The sequence below is a fragment of the Haemaphysalis longicornis genome, unplaced genomic scaffold (assembly GCF_048455015.1).
Source record: "Haemaphysalis longicornis isolate Haplotype H1 unplaced genomic scaffold, Haemaphysalis longicornis Haplotype H1 scaffold_3, whole genome shotgun sequence".
Classification (NCBI taxonomy): domain Eukaryota; kingdom Metazoa; phylum Arthropoda; class Arachnida; order Ixodida; family Ixodidae; genus Haemaphysalis; species Haemaphysalis longicornis.
Genome location: NW_027526335.1, coordinates 56,695,498 through 56,707,801, shown reverse-complemented (window position 1 = coordinate 56,707,801; position 12,304 = coordinate 56,695,498). Strand labels below are relative to the sequence as shown.

General features: G+C 44.5%; 1 protein-coding gene and 1 long non-coding RNA gene across 2 annotated transcripts in view; one reads left to right on the top strand and one right to left on the bottom strand.

Annotated features, from left to right (window-relative positions):
• Window positions 1-12,304, bottom strand: part of LOC144174474 (corticotropin-releasing factor receptor 2-like) — a 309,774-nt gene that overhangs the window by 131,027 nt on the left and 166,443 nt on the right. The gene's annotated exons all lie outside the window — the stretch shown is intronic.
• Window positions 5,523-11,418, top strand: LOC144174475 (uncharacterized). The gene is made up of 3 exons (XR_013323481.1): window positions 5,523-5,835; window positions 8,264-8,348; window positions 10,819-11,418. It is a non-coding gene; the product is annotated as an uncharacterized LOC144174475 (long non-coding RNA).

Genomic DNA, 12,304 nt, shown 5'->3' with positions numbered 1-12,304 from the left:
GAAATCCGCAGAAACACGGGAGAAACGGAAGAGGGATATGCTGGGAAGAGCATATCGCACAATGCCGCTCCGTGCTGGCGATAACTGCAGCCTTCGCGGGGCTTCCAGACGTGAAGGAAAGACTGAAAGCGCTTAGCGGAAATGTTGCAGAGTCCCCTTAAAGTTATTCGCGAGGAATAACGGTGCCGGTTTAGTATCCGCCTATTCTTAGTTGAAGCTGGTTAGGATTTCTTGCTTTTGTCAGACTGAACAAGTAGTTAGTCAACGGCGCCCCTCTCTGAAAATTTAAGGAGTGTAATGGCAGCAAATGAGTTTACACTCTCTGATGACGCGAACTCAAAATAAATGAATGAAACCAAGGTTGTGCTCATTGCTGGAGCTCTGATTAGAGGAGCTAAACTATAAATATCAATAAAAGCACGCCCATTCAGCAGGAAACACAGAAAACCTCCTGCAGCCGCTGCCATTACAGCTTCAATACAGCGCCAAATGCAGCTGCTACAGAAGTAATGAGAAAAACCCTGTTTCGATGACAAACAACATATTGGCTGACTCCTAAGGTGCTCGGATAGTTCTCGTTTCGACTGTTCTTGTTGAGACTCTGTCCTGTAATCTCAAGCCACTGTAAAAACGCAGATTCAGAGTTGTTTTACGTCACGTTATATTCTTTCTTTTTCTGGAATCCCCGTTTTGTATGCCCTCCCGCATGCAACGTTCCTACGTCCGGCGCCGCTTTCCAAGACCACAACATGTCAAGGCGAACTCCCGTGTTCTATAATTGAGCACGAATGAACAAAAAAAGAACGGTTGCAGTAATTTGTTACAAAACCAGACAACTAAGAACCTTTAAGCTAGAATTCTGTAAATCGAAAAGCGGGACCTGAGCGCCGCAGCACTTATCAGGAGTCTTTGTCTCCGACTAATGAAGCAGTCGGGAGCGCGTCTCTCGTCACGCCCCGACGACTTCACCACGTCCTCCGCGAAAGTTCCGCGGCCTTCCTTAGTCCTCCAGAGTTGTTAATGATCTTCCCCAACAACGAACGGAAAGCTTTTGGAGAGTGCGTGCAATCCCCCCCCCCTCCCCCACCCCCGTCTGTTCAGCCCAAAATTGTGACTTTACATTTCCAACCACCCAAGTTCGACAACATAATTATTGAGTTCTGATGGAAGGAAAACGAAAACTGTGAGCTTAATTCTTACCTAAACAAACAAACAGAAAGGACGGGGGTTAAAAGCGCCAGTAGTAATGAGTGAACGAGACCTCACTGCACACTTTTCTAACGAAAGAGATACAAAGAGAACTAACTGACACAATCCGCTTGATTCGACACTCTTGAACCCGATTTTTTTTGTGGGTCCTCTTTACGAAATCATTAAGACGGAAAACATAATGCTCTGGGTTCTTACCACGAGAACGAATTTTAAGCGCGGAGAGTAAGCCGTAAGCAAAAGTTTTCTTCTGCCTAATTCGATTCAAACGTTCGATTGACCATGATTCAGTCTAGTCCAACTAAAAACACGCAGGGGTGGTTTGCCATATTCGCTAGCGTCCGCTAGAGAAATTCCCCGAGATCCCTGCTTATTTTGTTTTAATCCGACATTTATTGTCTGTTGCGGTTAACTCTGAAGCAGGTGAGATTCAGCGAAACTTCACCAGGTGGAAGCATGCAGTTGGTACTTACGGATTGATAAATATAAATAAATAAATAAATAAATAAATAAATAAATAAATAAATAAATAAATAAATAAATAAATAAATAACAGAAACCTGATGAACCGGAAACAAACGCGGAAACCAGTCTCAACCTTCACGTCAATAGGAATGTTCGGCTCCACAATGAGCTGATTGATTGATTGATTGATTGACCTATCGCTCGATCGATGGAATAAATTATTTGATTGATTGGACTTGTCTCGAAGAAATCGTTAACTTAGACGCTGTACAAACCTTTGCGGGTATGCGTCATTCGTTGGCTGTGCAATGCTGTGCTAGGCTTTAGAGTACGCTCACAGGCAACTACTTTCAGTTGATCTTTTTATCAATGCACCAAATAAATTCGTTCTCCCCCCCCCTCTCTCTCTCTCTCTCTCTCTCTCTCTCTCTCTCTCTCTCTCTCTCTCTCTCTCTCTCTCTCTCTCTCTCTCTCTCTCTCTCTCTGTCTCTTAGAGCACAAAGATTTTTTCCGGTTGACCCTCGAAGTGCTTGCGCTCTACTTGTTCTGATTTCTAGTTCTACTTTGTACTTCCTACATTCCTAGTGTTTTACTTTGTTTCCCCTTCTCCAGGCGTCAAAAGTTGTTAACGGCTCTGTAACTTAGAGTTGATCCGTTAGAGAACCAAAGTTTTCCAGTGGCTTTCGTTGCCGCCTCCCCCCGTCAGTAACATAATTTATGTACCTTGTCACTGCGCACCGCGATTGGATTACCATGGGTGAAATCCGCACTTTGTGCGAGGTTGCGAAATAAGCCGGCCGGTTAGGATGTATGCTTCCGCAAACACAGTACGAACTTTGATAAGGAAAGATATTAATAAATATTTCATGTTTTGCAAGTGAAGTTCGGGAACACTGAGCAGGTTTGCGTTCACAGTGTGCCGCTCAAATAATACGCAAGAGTCTTTTTTTGTCTGTAGAAGCCCCCAAGACGAAAATGGAGGTGTAGGTAATCCATGAGGGTTGTAGGCTATGTTTGAATGAAACAAAAAATGATATTGTACTTGTTTTCTCCGGCCACTCAAAGAAACTGTTTTTCTTTTAAATTTGTTCTGCTTTTTCTCACTCCCAAGGGGATTGCCAAAGAGCATGCAATATTATTATGGTTGCTTGCTCAATGACGCGCAAATATTGCAATATTCATGCACAAAGGTAGTTAGCCTTGCTGCTGTAAAGGCAGAAGACTTTTTAAACGCCGTATAGAAGATAACATTGCACTCACTGTCTAGGACATTAGCTGTAAGCGATGCAATGCACCTAAGCGATATTTGAGTCGAAACTGGACTGATTGATTGATTGTAGGGTTTAACGCGCCGACGCAACGCAGGCGATGAGGCGCGCCGTAGTGGAGGGCTGCGGATTAATTTTGACCACCTGGGGATCTTTAACGTGCGCCGAAATCTCGTACACACGGGCGTTTTCGCTTTTCGCCTCCATCAGAAAAGCGGCCGCCGCGGCCGGGAATCGAACCCGCGACCTCGTGCTCAGAAGCAGAACGCCTTAGCCACTGAGCCACCGCGGCGGGTGAAACTGGGTGGAGGTTTTGTGCAGAACCCATTTGCACGACCCCACCCACTTCCACTATCTATGCTCATGTTAAAGTATGTAAATGAACGCTACAGTCGCAAGATTATGTTGCATTATATCTTATCAGTACATGTCACGTGTTGTTGTCCTGCACATAGCTAACAGCCTGAAGCATCACACGTGTGCCACCTATTGCGTATTTTTATATATATATATATATATATATATAAATATATATATATATATATATATATATATATATATATATATATATATATATATATATATATATATATATATATATATATATATATATATATATATACCCTTATGAAAATGAACTTTTCCTTTCTGTTTACTTTGTGTCTCCTGCATGTTGACTGTGTGGCCTTTCTTTTGACTTTTCCTTTGTGTTACCTCTAGGACATAAACAGGCTGTGTACTTTTTATAGACTGCCGGATAAACAGCCATGATGTTTTACCTTTATATGTACTATGGTAAAGACAAAGTTTAAATTTCTATACGAAGATTTTATTTCGGATGAGAGGTATAAAACTTTAAAAATGACTTGCTTTCTTCTCTTTCTGAGTTCCGCAATGCTATTGCCCATGTGTGTACTCAAGGCAAAATGAAGTCAAAAGACTTTGGCCTGTTTCCCCTGTGTTGCCTCTAGGACAAAGGCTGTAAGATAGAACTTGAATTTGCTGTCTTAATTCTTCTGTGTGCCGTAATGCTGTTGCTTATGTATGTACTGAAGGCAAAATGAAGTCAAAAGACTGACTTATGTCTTTTGTGTTGCCTCTAGGACACTGGGAGGAAGGATAACTATTTGTTGCCTTACATTCTTTTTCTGAAGATCGTGCTTCCTCTAGTAAACATAAAGTCGAGCATGTAAGCCTTAATTATACTCGAAAGGTTAAGTTTTTTGGCTTGACTAGAGATGGTAAGAAACAATGCCGATGGTTTGTGGAAATTCTGCAGCACTGTATACGTTATTTCGTGCTAGTGAGGTCTGATAAATCCGCAGAATTAATATTACCAACTGGTACGTTTGTATGAAACAGTGGCGTAAGAAGGATACATATTGAACGAGGCTGTTCGAAGTGCCTCGTCCCTCCCATTACGAAAAAAAAGTGGGAGGGAGAAGAATATACAGACCAGAAAAAGTAAAAAGAACACAAAAAGCCGAATAGAAAACGAAGCAATGAAAACAAAAACAACATAAAAAGTGGCTTCCGATTGTCCTAGTCTGTGTTTTCCTTCAGGGTCGTTGTAAAATGGCTTATCCTTGCAACTAAATGCTGAGCGGTGTACTGTTTTTTGGAGCAGAGCTTGCGGTAGAAATATATTGCGACAGAAAAAAAAGGGACACAGCCAGACGAGAGCAACAAGAGCAACAACAATGTCAAAATATAGCCTAAGGCAGAAAAACTTTAATTAAGGCACGGTTAAAAAAAAAAAAAAAAGGTTATTGAGGGGGATTCGAACCTCCGCCCTTTGAATCACTAGGCGAGTACTTAACCTCCAAGCCACCAAAACAGTACACGATCACGTCGTAAACCTAGGTGTAAATACTTGAGCTCACATAGTCTTGCTAAGCCTCCATTTGAGTGAATTGTTTGCCTGCGTGGATTTGACGCACGGTGCTTTTGTGTGCGTGCGTGCGTGCGTGCGTGCGTGCGTGCGTGCGTGTGCGCGCGCGCGCGCGCGCGCGCGCGCGCGCGTGTGTGTGTGTGTGTGTGTGTGTGTGTGTGTGTGTGTGTGTGTGTGTGTGTGTGTGCGCGCGCGCGCGCGCTCGCGTGTGTGTGTGTGTGTGCGTATGCGTGTGCGCGTGTGTTTGCGTATGTCTGCGGGGAATAATTTTTTTATCCGGCCGTTCTGTTTGTGAAAAGCCCACAAACAGTGAATGGTGAATGCTTGGACGCTGAACAAAACACAAAACAGTCAATCTAGATGTAGATGACGATGATAATAACTTCGTTTGTTAATCCATTTTTATTCGCTTTTGAGTAGCAACAACTTACGACAACAAAAGACGTTGCTCGCATCAAGAAAATATACTGCCATTATATATATGTTTGCTATTATCAATTTTAACAAAATACTATAATGGCGTCTGCCTAGTTTGCTTCAGGGGTGATGATGAAGGAAGAAAGTAACTGCTAAAACTCTATGACTGCTAGATAGCCAACTGTAGTAATAAGTCTAGTCTAGGCTAGCATATATGCAGTCATTGTTATCGGTGCTACAGTGGCTATATTCTATTCTAGCCACTGTATCGGTGCGCAAGAAAAGACGTGGTTTGTTCGTTGTGCGTGGTTTTGGTGGTTTGTTTTCGATTTGCTGGTGTTACGTGAATTACTACGTGCTCCTCCTGCCGTAATATTACGTGTTAGTGCTCTTGTGCCACCTGAAACATCGTGAGTGCTGGCAAAGCGTCTGTGTCGTCGCCGTACTGCGCTGCTGTAGCAAACGCACATCGAGGTCGCCATTTGACAAAATACCTGACAAGTTGTGCGTGCCTACGTGAATCAAGAGTCTACTGCAAGTTCCAGTCTGTCGACGCGACGTGTGAAAAACGCTGCGTGTTCTGCCGTAAGTGATTGTTTATCGTGGTGCATGTTAAAATTTTATTACGCGTTGCCGCAGTGCTGTTTTGTTAAACGTGTTGAGTATATTCCTTGGTGTTCGGCTCGCCGCGCTTCTTTTATTGTAAATTACCGGCTGCGTCGGCGCGGTCATAATGAGCTTTCAGGAGCGGCGGCCAGTATGCTGTGTGAGTGATCGACCCCCTTGCCATTGCCGGCAACGAAAACATTATGCTGACGGCCCAGCGGCCGCCGCTTGGCTTGGGTGGATTCGACGCTAAAGCTTGTTGCATGAAAAAAAAAAAAAAAAAAAAACTGCGTTAATGGTTGTAAAACAAAACGCCCACTCACCGATTTTTTTTTTTTTTTAGGAGGCAGTTGACCCACAGTATATTTTTTTACAGGACGTAGGCAGCTTAGCATTGTTCTAACGGGTAGTTTTCGTTTACGGGTAAAGAAATGCAAGGAGGCTGCATTACATTTGTAGTTATAATACGTAAGAGTTGCATATACGTTGAATTTTCAACATTTAAGCATTGCTAGCAACTTTATAAGTAGTACCACATGCACAAGGTCTTTAGGCAGTGAACATTTGACCAGATAATTGTTTAGACGTCGCAGCTTGAAAACATGCTGTTCCAGCCTGCATTGCTGGTGCAGTCACAGGGCAGCTTTCACTGTTTTAATGCAAGAAATTTTTCCACCTTCCTAAGCTCATCCAGCATCGTCATGATCAGACAGAAATTCTTGTGTGGTGTGACATTATTTGTAGCCGGCTTGCACAAATTGTGTTGACCGTAACATGTTGAGCATGGGTTAAACATGTTGATTCTTACAAATATGCATGTGATGGGGATACAATCACGGTGCGAAAAAGATTCAACAGGGCGTGGGCTTGCCACCGTGCTCCTTCACCATCCTGTTTTTTCGTTTCATCAGCATTTCAACTTGCCTACCCCTTGGAGGTATTGGCACGCTGAGACGTTCACCATGTGCCTCAGAGAGAATTTTAATGGCGCCAGCCATGAAGACAAAATACAAGTTTGTGTTATTCGAAAAATTTCGTGTGGTATGGTGCCCCCAGCACTTGCCCAATTGCAAACGATGCTTTATTCACTGAGAAATTCATTAATTTAAGCTAAAATTTTGGTTTTCCCGCTAAATCGTGCATTTTCAGGGTCTGCAATGACATCACAGGAACCGACCGCTCTGCAGCCGATCGGGAAACCTTCTTTACCGTTAGTTAACCTAGATGGTGCCACCATACCGTGGCAAGCCGCTTTCTGCTTTTGTTTTGTTTTTACCGTATTTAAACGTGGCTTATTTTTGTTCAGCGAGAAAATAATCGTTTCGTGAAACATAGTGCTCGCTCCACAAATATGGTCACGTAAGACACCGTTGCTTGTGTCAATCGGCCATTGTTGTCCGAGACAACCCCAAAGCCCCGCAGTCCTGTGCAGCTAAACCAAGCATAGTGCGCGCAGTACCAACAGCAGTACGCATCGGTACTTCTATGCTTACGTGTGCTTTCCTAACCTTTACTGTTGGTCCCACCATTCTTACTACTGTAAAAAGAATGTGCCCTAAATTTAAGCGCAAATGGTTCGTTCGGCAAGCTTATAGCCTCTGCCTAATTCGCGTTTGCTGTTGCTGCCCTCCGCTAACTGCAGAGCTGGCTGGTATGACATAGGTTCTGTTGCGGGAAATGAGCTAGTGGGTCGCATGGCCATTTCCTTTGTTCCTAATTTGTAGCTTATTTGAGTGGAGTTTATGTTAAAAATGGTGTCAGCGTGATTCTAGCAACGGAATCCTTTGAATGAACCAAACTTGTGTTTTCTCTTCATGGCTCCTTTAAAAGCCGTAACCACGTTTCGCACCCTCTGGACCAGAGAATATGCTTGCACAGTGGAATCTGGGGCCACAGATTTCTACCACCTAGGGATATTTAATAGGCTTAGTTTAACATTAATTCAGTGTAAGGATGCTTCTGTTCCTTTAAAGTATGGCTGAAAGCCTTGTAAGGATTGTCATGTATGTACAGTGCTCACGGATTGAAACGCGACACTGCAAGCGCGTGGCCTGCGCTACATGCAGCGCCGCCCGTGGAAGCTAGGTGTTGCATTGTGGTATACCACGAGGATGAGAGTGTTTTGACCATAAGCTTGCTGCTTCCGGTTGCCAATAAGCGGGGCAGTGGTTCTCCGCAGCGACAGCGGCGTCCAGTGACGGCGCTGCATGTATTGGCAGCCACGCGCTCGCAGTGTTGCGTTTCAATCAGTGAGCACTGTACTTATTTTTTAGCTTGAAAGAACTGAAGGTGCCTTTTTTGCACCTACAAAAAACAAATTCTGTCATGTCCTGTCAGAGCGAGTATTTCACGGCATTATACCGCATATTTACGGCTTGTTTACTACTTGAACTTCCATTTTTTACAGGGCCAGGTGTTTGACATGGAGGATGTACGTTGTGAGCTACCAGAAGAATTGGCTGCCTCCTGTTTCTATCTATCCTGCACGACCTGTAAGTGGAGTTCATTACGGCTGTGAAATGCATGAAAATCTCGATTTTGAAGGCTGAGAGAACATGAAAACATAGAAAACCATTGTGGCATTCTTGTGGTACCTTAGTGATATTAAGACATAAGAACATTGCAGAGATGGGGCAAAAAATAAGGAACCGATGAGGGTGAGAAACTTCCTGGTACCTTTCTTATTTTTTTTTTGTCACATCAGGGCTGCGTCCTTGCTCCATGAATTAATTAATAGCGACTTTGTCACCCTTGTTCACTGGTAGTTGCGTGGTGCCCACAGACAGTGTGTGGGGATTTTTCTTCTACCGCCTGTTACAGATGAACTAGATCTTTAGACTTCTACTCAAAAGTCATATTATGGATTACATTACATGAGTGAAACAATTCCATGCACCCAGAAATAGAATTTAGGTGAATTCACTTCAATGCCCTAGATGCAACTTGTGCCTAGCAGTGAAAAGGGTGTATTGCGTGCCTTTTTGCCACTGTGTTTCATGTAGTGTAATGAGTCTCACTGGCCATCGTAGCCCCCCCCCCCCCCAACAGCTATTTACTCTAGCAAATATAATGATGGTCCTAATTGCAGAAGGGTACCCGCCGCGGTGGCTCAGTGGCTAAGGTGTTGCGCTGCTGAGCACGAGGTCGCGGGTTCGATTCCCGGCCGCGGCGGCTGCTTTTCTGATGGAGGCGAAAAGCAAAAATGCCTGTGTGTACGATATTTCGGCGCACAATAAAGATCCCCAGGTGGTCAAAATTAATCCGGAGCCCTCCACTACAGCGCACCTCATCGCCTGCGTTGCGTCGGCGCGTTAAACCCTACAATCAATCAATTGTAGAAGGGTACTCAGCAATTGAAGAAAGAGCTGTGGGGGGTTCTGGTTTGTGTATCAGACTTTGTTTGGAATATTGTTATGTAGCCACGGATAATGCAGGGTTTTTGTAAAAATATAGATTATCGGAGCAAACTTGTGCTCCGCAGTAAACATAAAAAAACACAAACCTCGAAGGAGTCAGCAAAGGGACGTGCATGGATGAGCGTTGGCGAATTGAATGCTGCAGGGTTTCTTTTGCACTCATTCATTTAGATCGAGAACGTTTTCAATAAAAAACAGGAAAAGCTAGGATAGGGATCGCAAAGCAACACCCTTTCCATATCAAACAGGACTGCTGGTGCAGCATACAAAGGAAAAAGGGGAAAAAGACGGTTCCCTTAAAAAAGGATAAGATTGCAGGGTGTGGCCAGGTGCTTGTAAGAAAATATTTTGTAAACAAATCAAATGGCGTGGTTGGGGGCAATATTATGATGTTTATAGTAGGAAAAACCTGCATTATTTCCGAACAGTATGAATGCTCTGTGTGCAAACGTATGCAAAAATGCTTGTGTGTTTTTAGCATTTGAGTGCACGTTACAGAGTAGTCAGCTCAAGTTACTGCGGTAGCTTTCCTCATTGCTGATAAGCATAAACCCTGAAATTAAATTTGCTGTATTCGACCTCTTTAACCCGTTCACTGTCACTGATGTCCTGGTTTGTCTTCGAATTTCTCCTCCACGGTGTCACTGACATACCGGTGCGTTTTCTGTTGTACGTTGAAAAATTCCTGCTATGGTGCAAAGTTGGCGCACCTGCACTGTTTGTGCTATCTGTCAAATCTTTCTAGTAGCTTGTATTTTCACAAAGTACAGAGCGACCACGCCCAGCTTTCGCTGCTTGGGGGTCACTCCGTGCACTGTACATCTGTTGGGATGAGTGACCACGTGGCACGCGTGCAATGATGGGTGCAAGTGTGCTATCCACCACGTTTTTCTAGGGTTGTTTTTTATTTCTGTTCCCGTGTCTGCTACCCATCGACACAAGGAAATATAAAAAGTGAGGAGCCAACCTAGAGGTTGGTCAGTTCATGGTGATGTACATTTTGCTTTTTGTAAGCAAGCAGAGACAAACAAACTAGACAATGCAAGTGCTGTCTCGTAAATGAAATGCACAATAAAACTGCTGGCTTTATAGGTTCCAAAGAACGCGTAGACACAAGCAACTACTCATGATGACGACTGATCAATGCCTGTCTTAGCATGTTCATGCAAATTTATGTTGCCCCTCCCCCCCCCCCATATTGCTTTGTTCCCACAGTGCTGCTGCAATAATCTCATCTCAGATGTTCTTGCGAGGCTGTATAAATGCCCGTCATGAGGAGGCCATGAATCTAAACAGTACTTAGTTCTGGGTTGTGTTGCCTATGTAACAGTATGTCATATTTGATGTTCGTAAGCTCATTAGTTAATTTATGTGGTCTAAATTTTGTGGCTAATTTTGCAACCTAGAAGTTATACCTTCTCTTTCAGGATACTTGGTTCAGTTTTGTATGGGAACACTCCTTTATATTTATAAGCATAACCAGCAAATGTTTGAGACGTGTTTGTTTAAACCCCTTCATATGCGATCAATGCGTTTGTCATTTCAGGTTCAAGCGTGGCAGTGGCTATCCCGTCCTGTGAGGGGTAAAGATGAGGCGACACCTGGTGTGGCAGCCGGCAGCAGCACGTATGGATCCAACCTGAATAAAATAGTCAGGTTTGCAAGAGTCGTGTGATTCATGTGATTTTCGTCAGCTTGCTCTTACAGAAACAGCTGCAGCATGAAACAGTGACTGTGGAGCTGGCTGACATTTTCTACATGCAGCTGGCTGTGGGGCACTGTTATTTGACAGCATGCAAAGGGCACTCAAAAGGTGGAAGCTTGTGGGATACGTAGAGGACGGAAACATAAAGGATTCTTGGAGGACGCAGAAAGTCGGTGGCGAAATTTCAATACAGGGGACACACAAGGGACGAATGCGGTCTGTTGCCTTCAAGACATATAGGGGACACACAAAGGCCGTATGGTGTCTGTGTTGCCTTTGGGAGATAGACTGGACGCATGGAGGACGGAAACACACGGGACACTTGGAGTACGCAGAAAGTCGGTGGCGAAATTCCAACACAGAGGAAACACACAGGACGCACGCAGTCTGTTTCCTTCGGGACGCAGACTGTCTTTTGACTGGACATAGAAATTTTCATAAGGGTATATATATATATATATATTGTGGGAACGCGACCTTAGCGCGTTCCCTTTGGTTCGGCTTCGCCACACCGGTTGCTCCTCGCGGGAACTTGCTCGACAAGACGTCGGTGAGGGGGATCTACCTCCTCGCCGTGGGAGTGTCTTTAAGCCGGCGAGCGCGCGCGGGATTTGAGCTGCGGGGGGAGAGTCGGAGCTCGGGAAGCGAGGCGTCAGGACGCGCCTGGCGACTCCTTCCTTCGAGGATCGGGCAAAAAGGAGGGCGACAATGGCTGCCATCGGTGTCCCAGCGAGGCAAACGCGAGCGCGCTGAGGCGGCGCCCCGGCGATGACTGTTGTCGCGGTGAGTCGAACCTCTCGATTCCCTTAAATTGCCCGGGCGAGGAACTAGATCCTCGCCGTCAACCAGCTAGCCTGCATGCTCTTTGGATGTTTATTATTCAGTAATAAATGTCAATGAGCGAAAACACTTGTCGCTTCCTTTGTTCCATCGAGCCACGGCCCGCCGCGGCTGGCGCGGTACAGCGCGCAGCCGCGGGGTGGGGGCAGATAGCTTACTAGCGGGGCGAAACGAGAAGACAAAGACTGATTAGTCTCTCTCGTCGCCGGTTTGCTATTGCAGGGAAAAGTAAACCAATCTACTTTAACCCCTCTATAACCCCACAATATATATATATATATATATATATATATATATATATATATATATATATATATATATATATATATATATATATGAAGCATATTTTGGCCAACACCGACATGTTTCATGTTTCTTTGTAACACTTTTAGAAAAAAATTGGCGCAGCTTGCACTAGTGCTGCAAGGCTGGAGGCACAGCAGTGCTGAGGGTCGACCTAGCTTCTGCCCACACTGACAGCGGATCC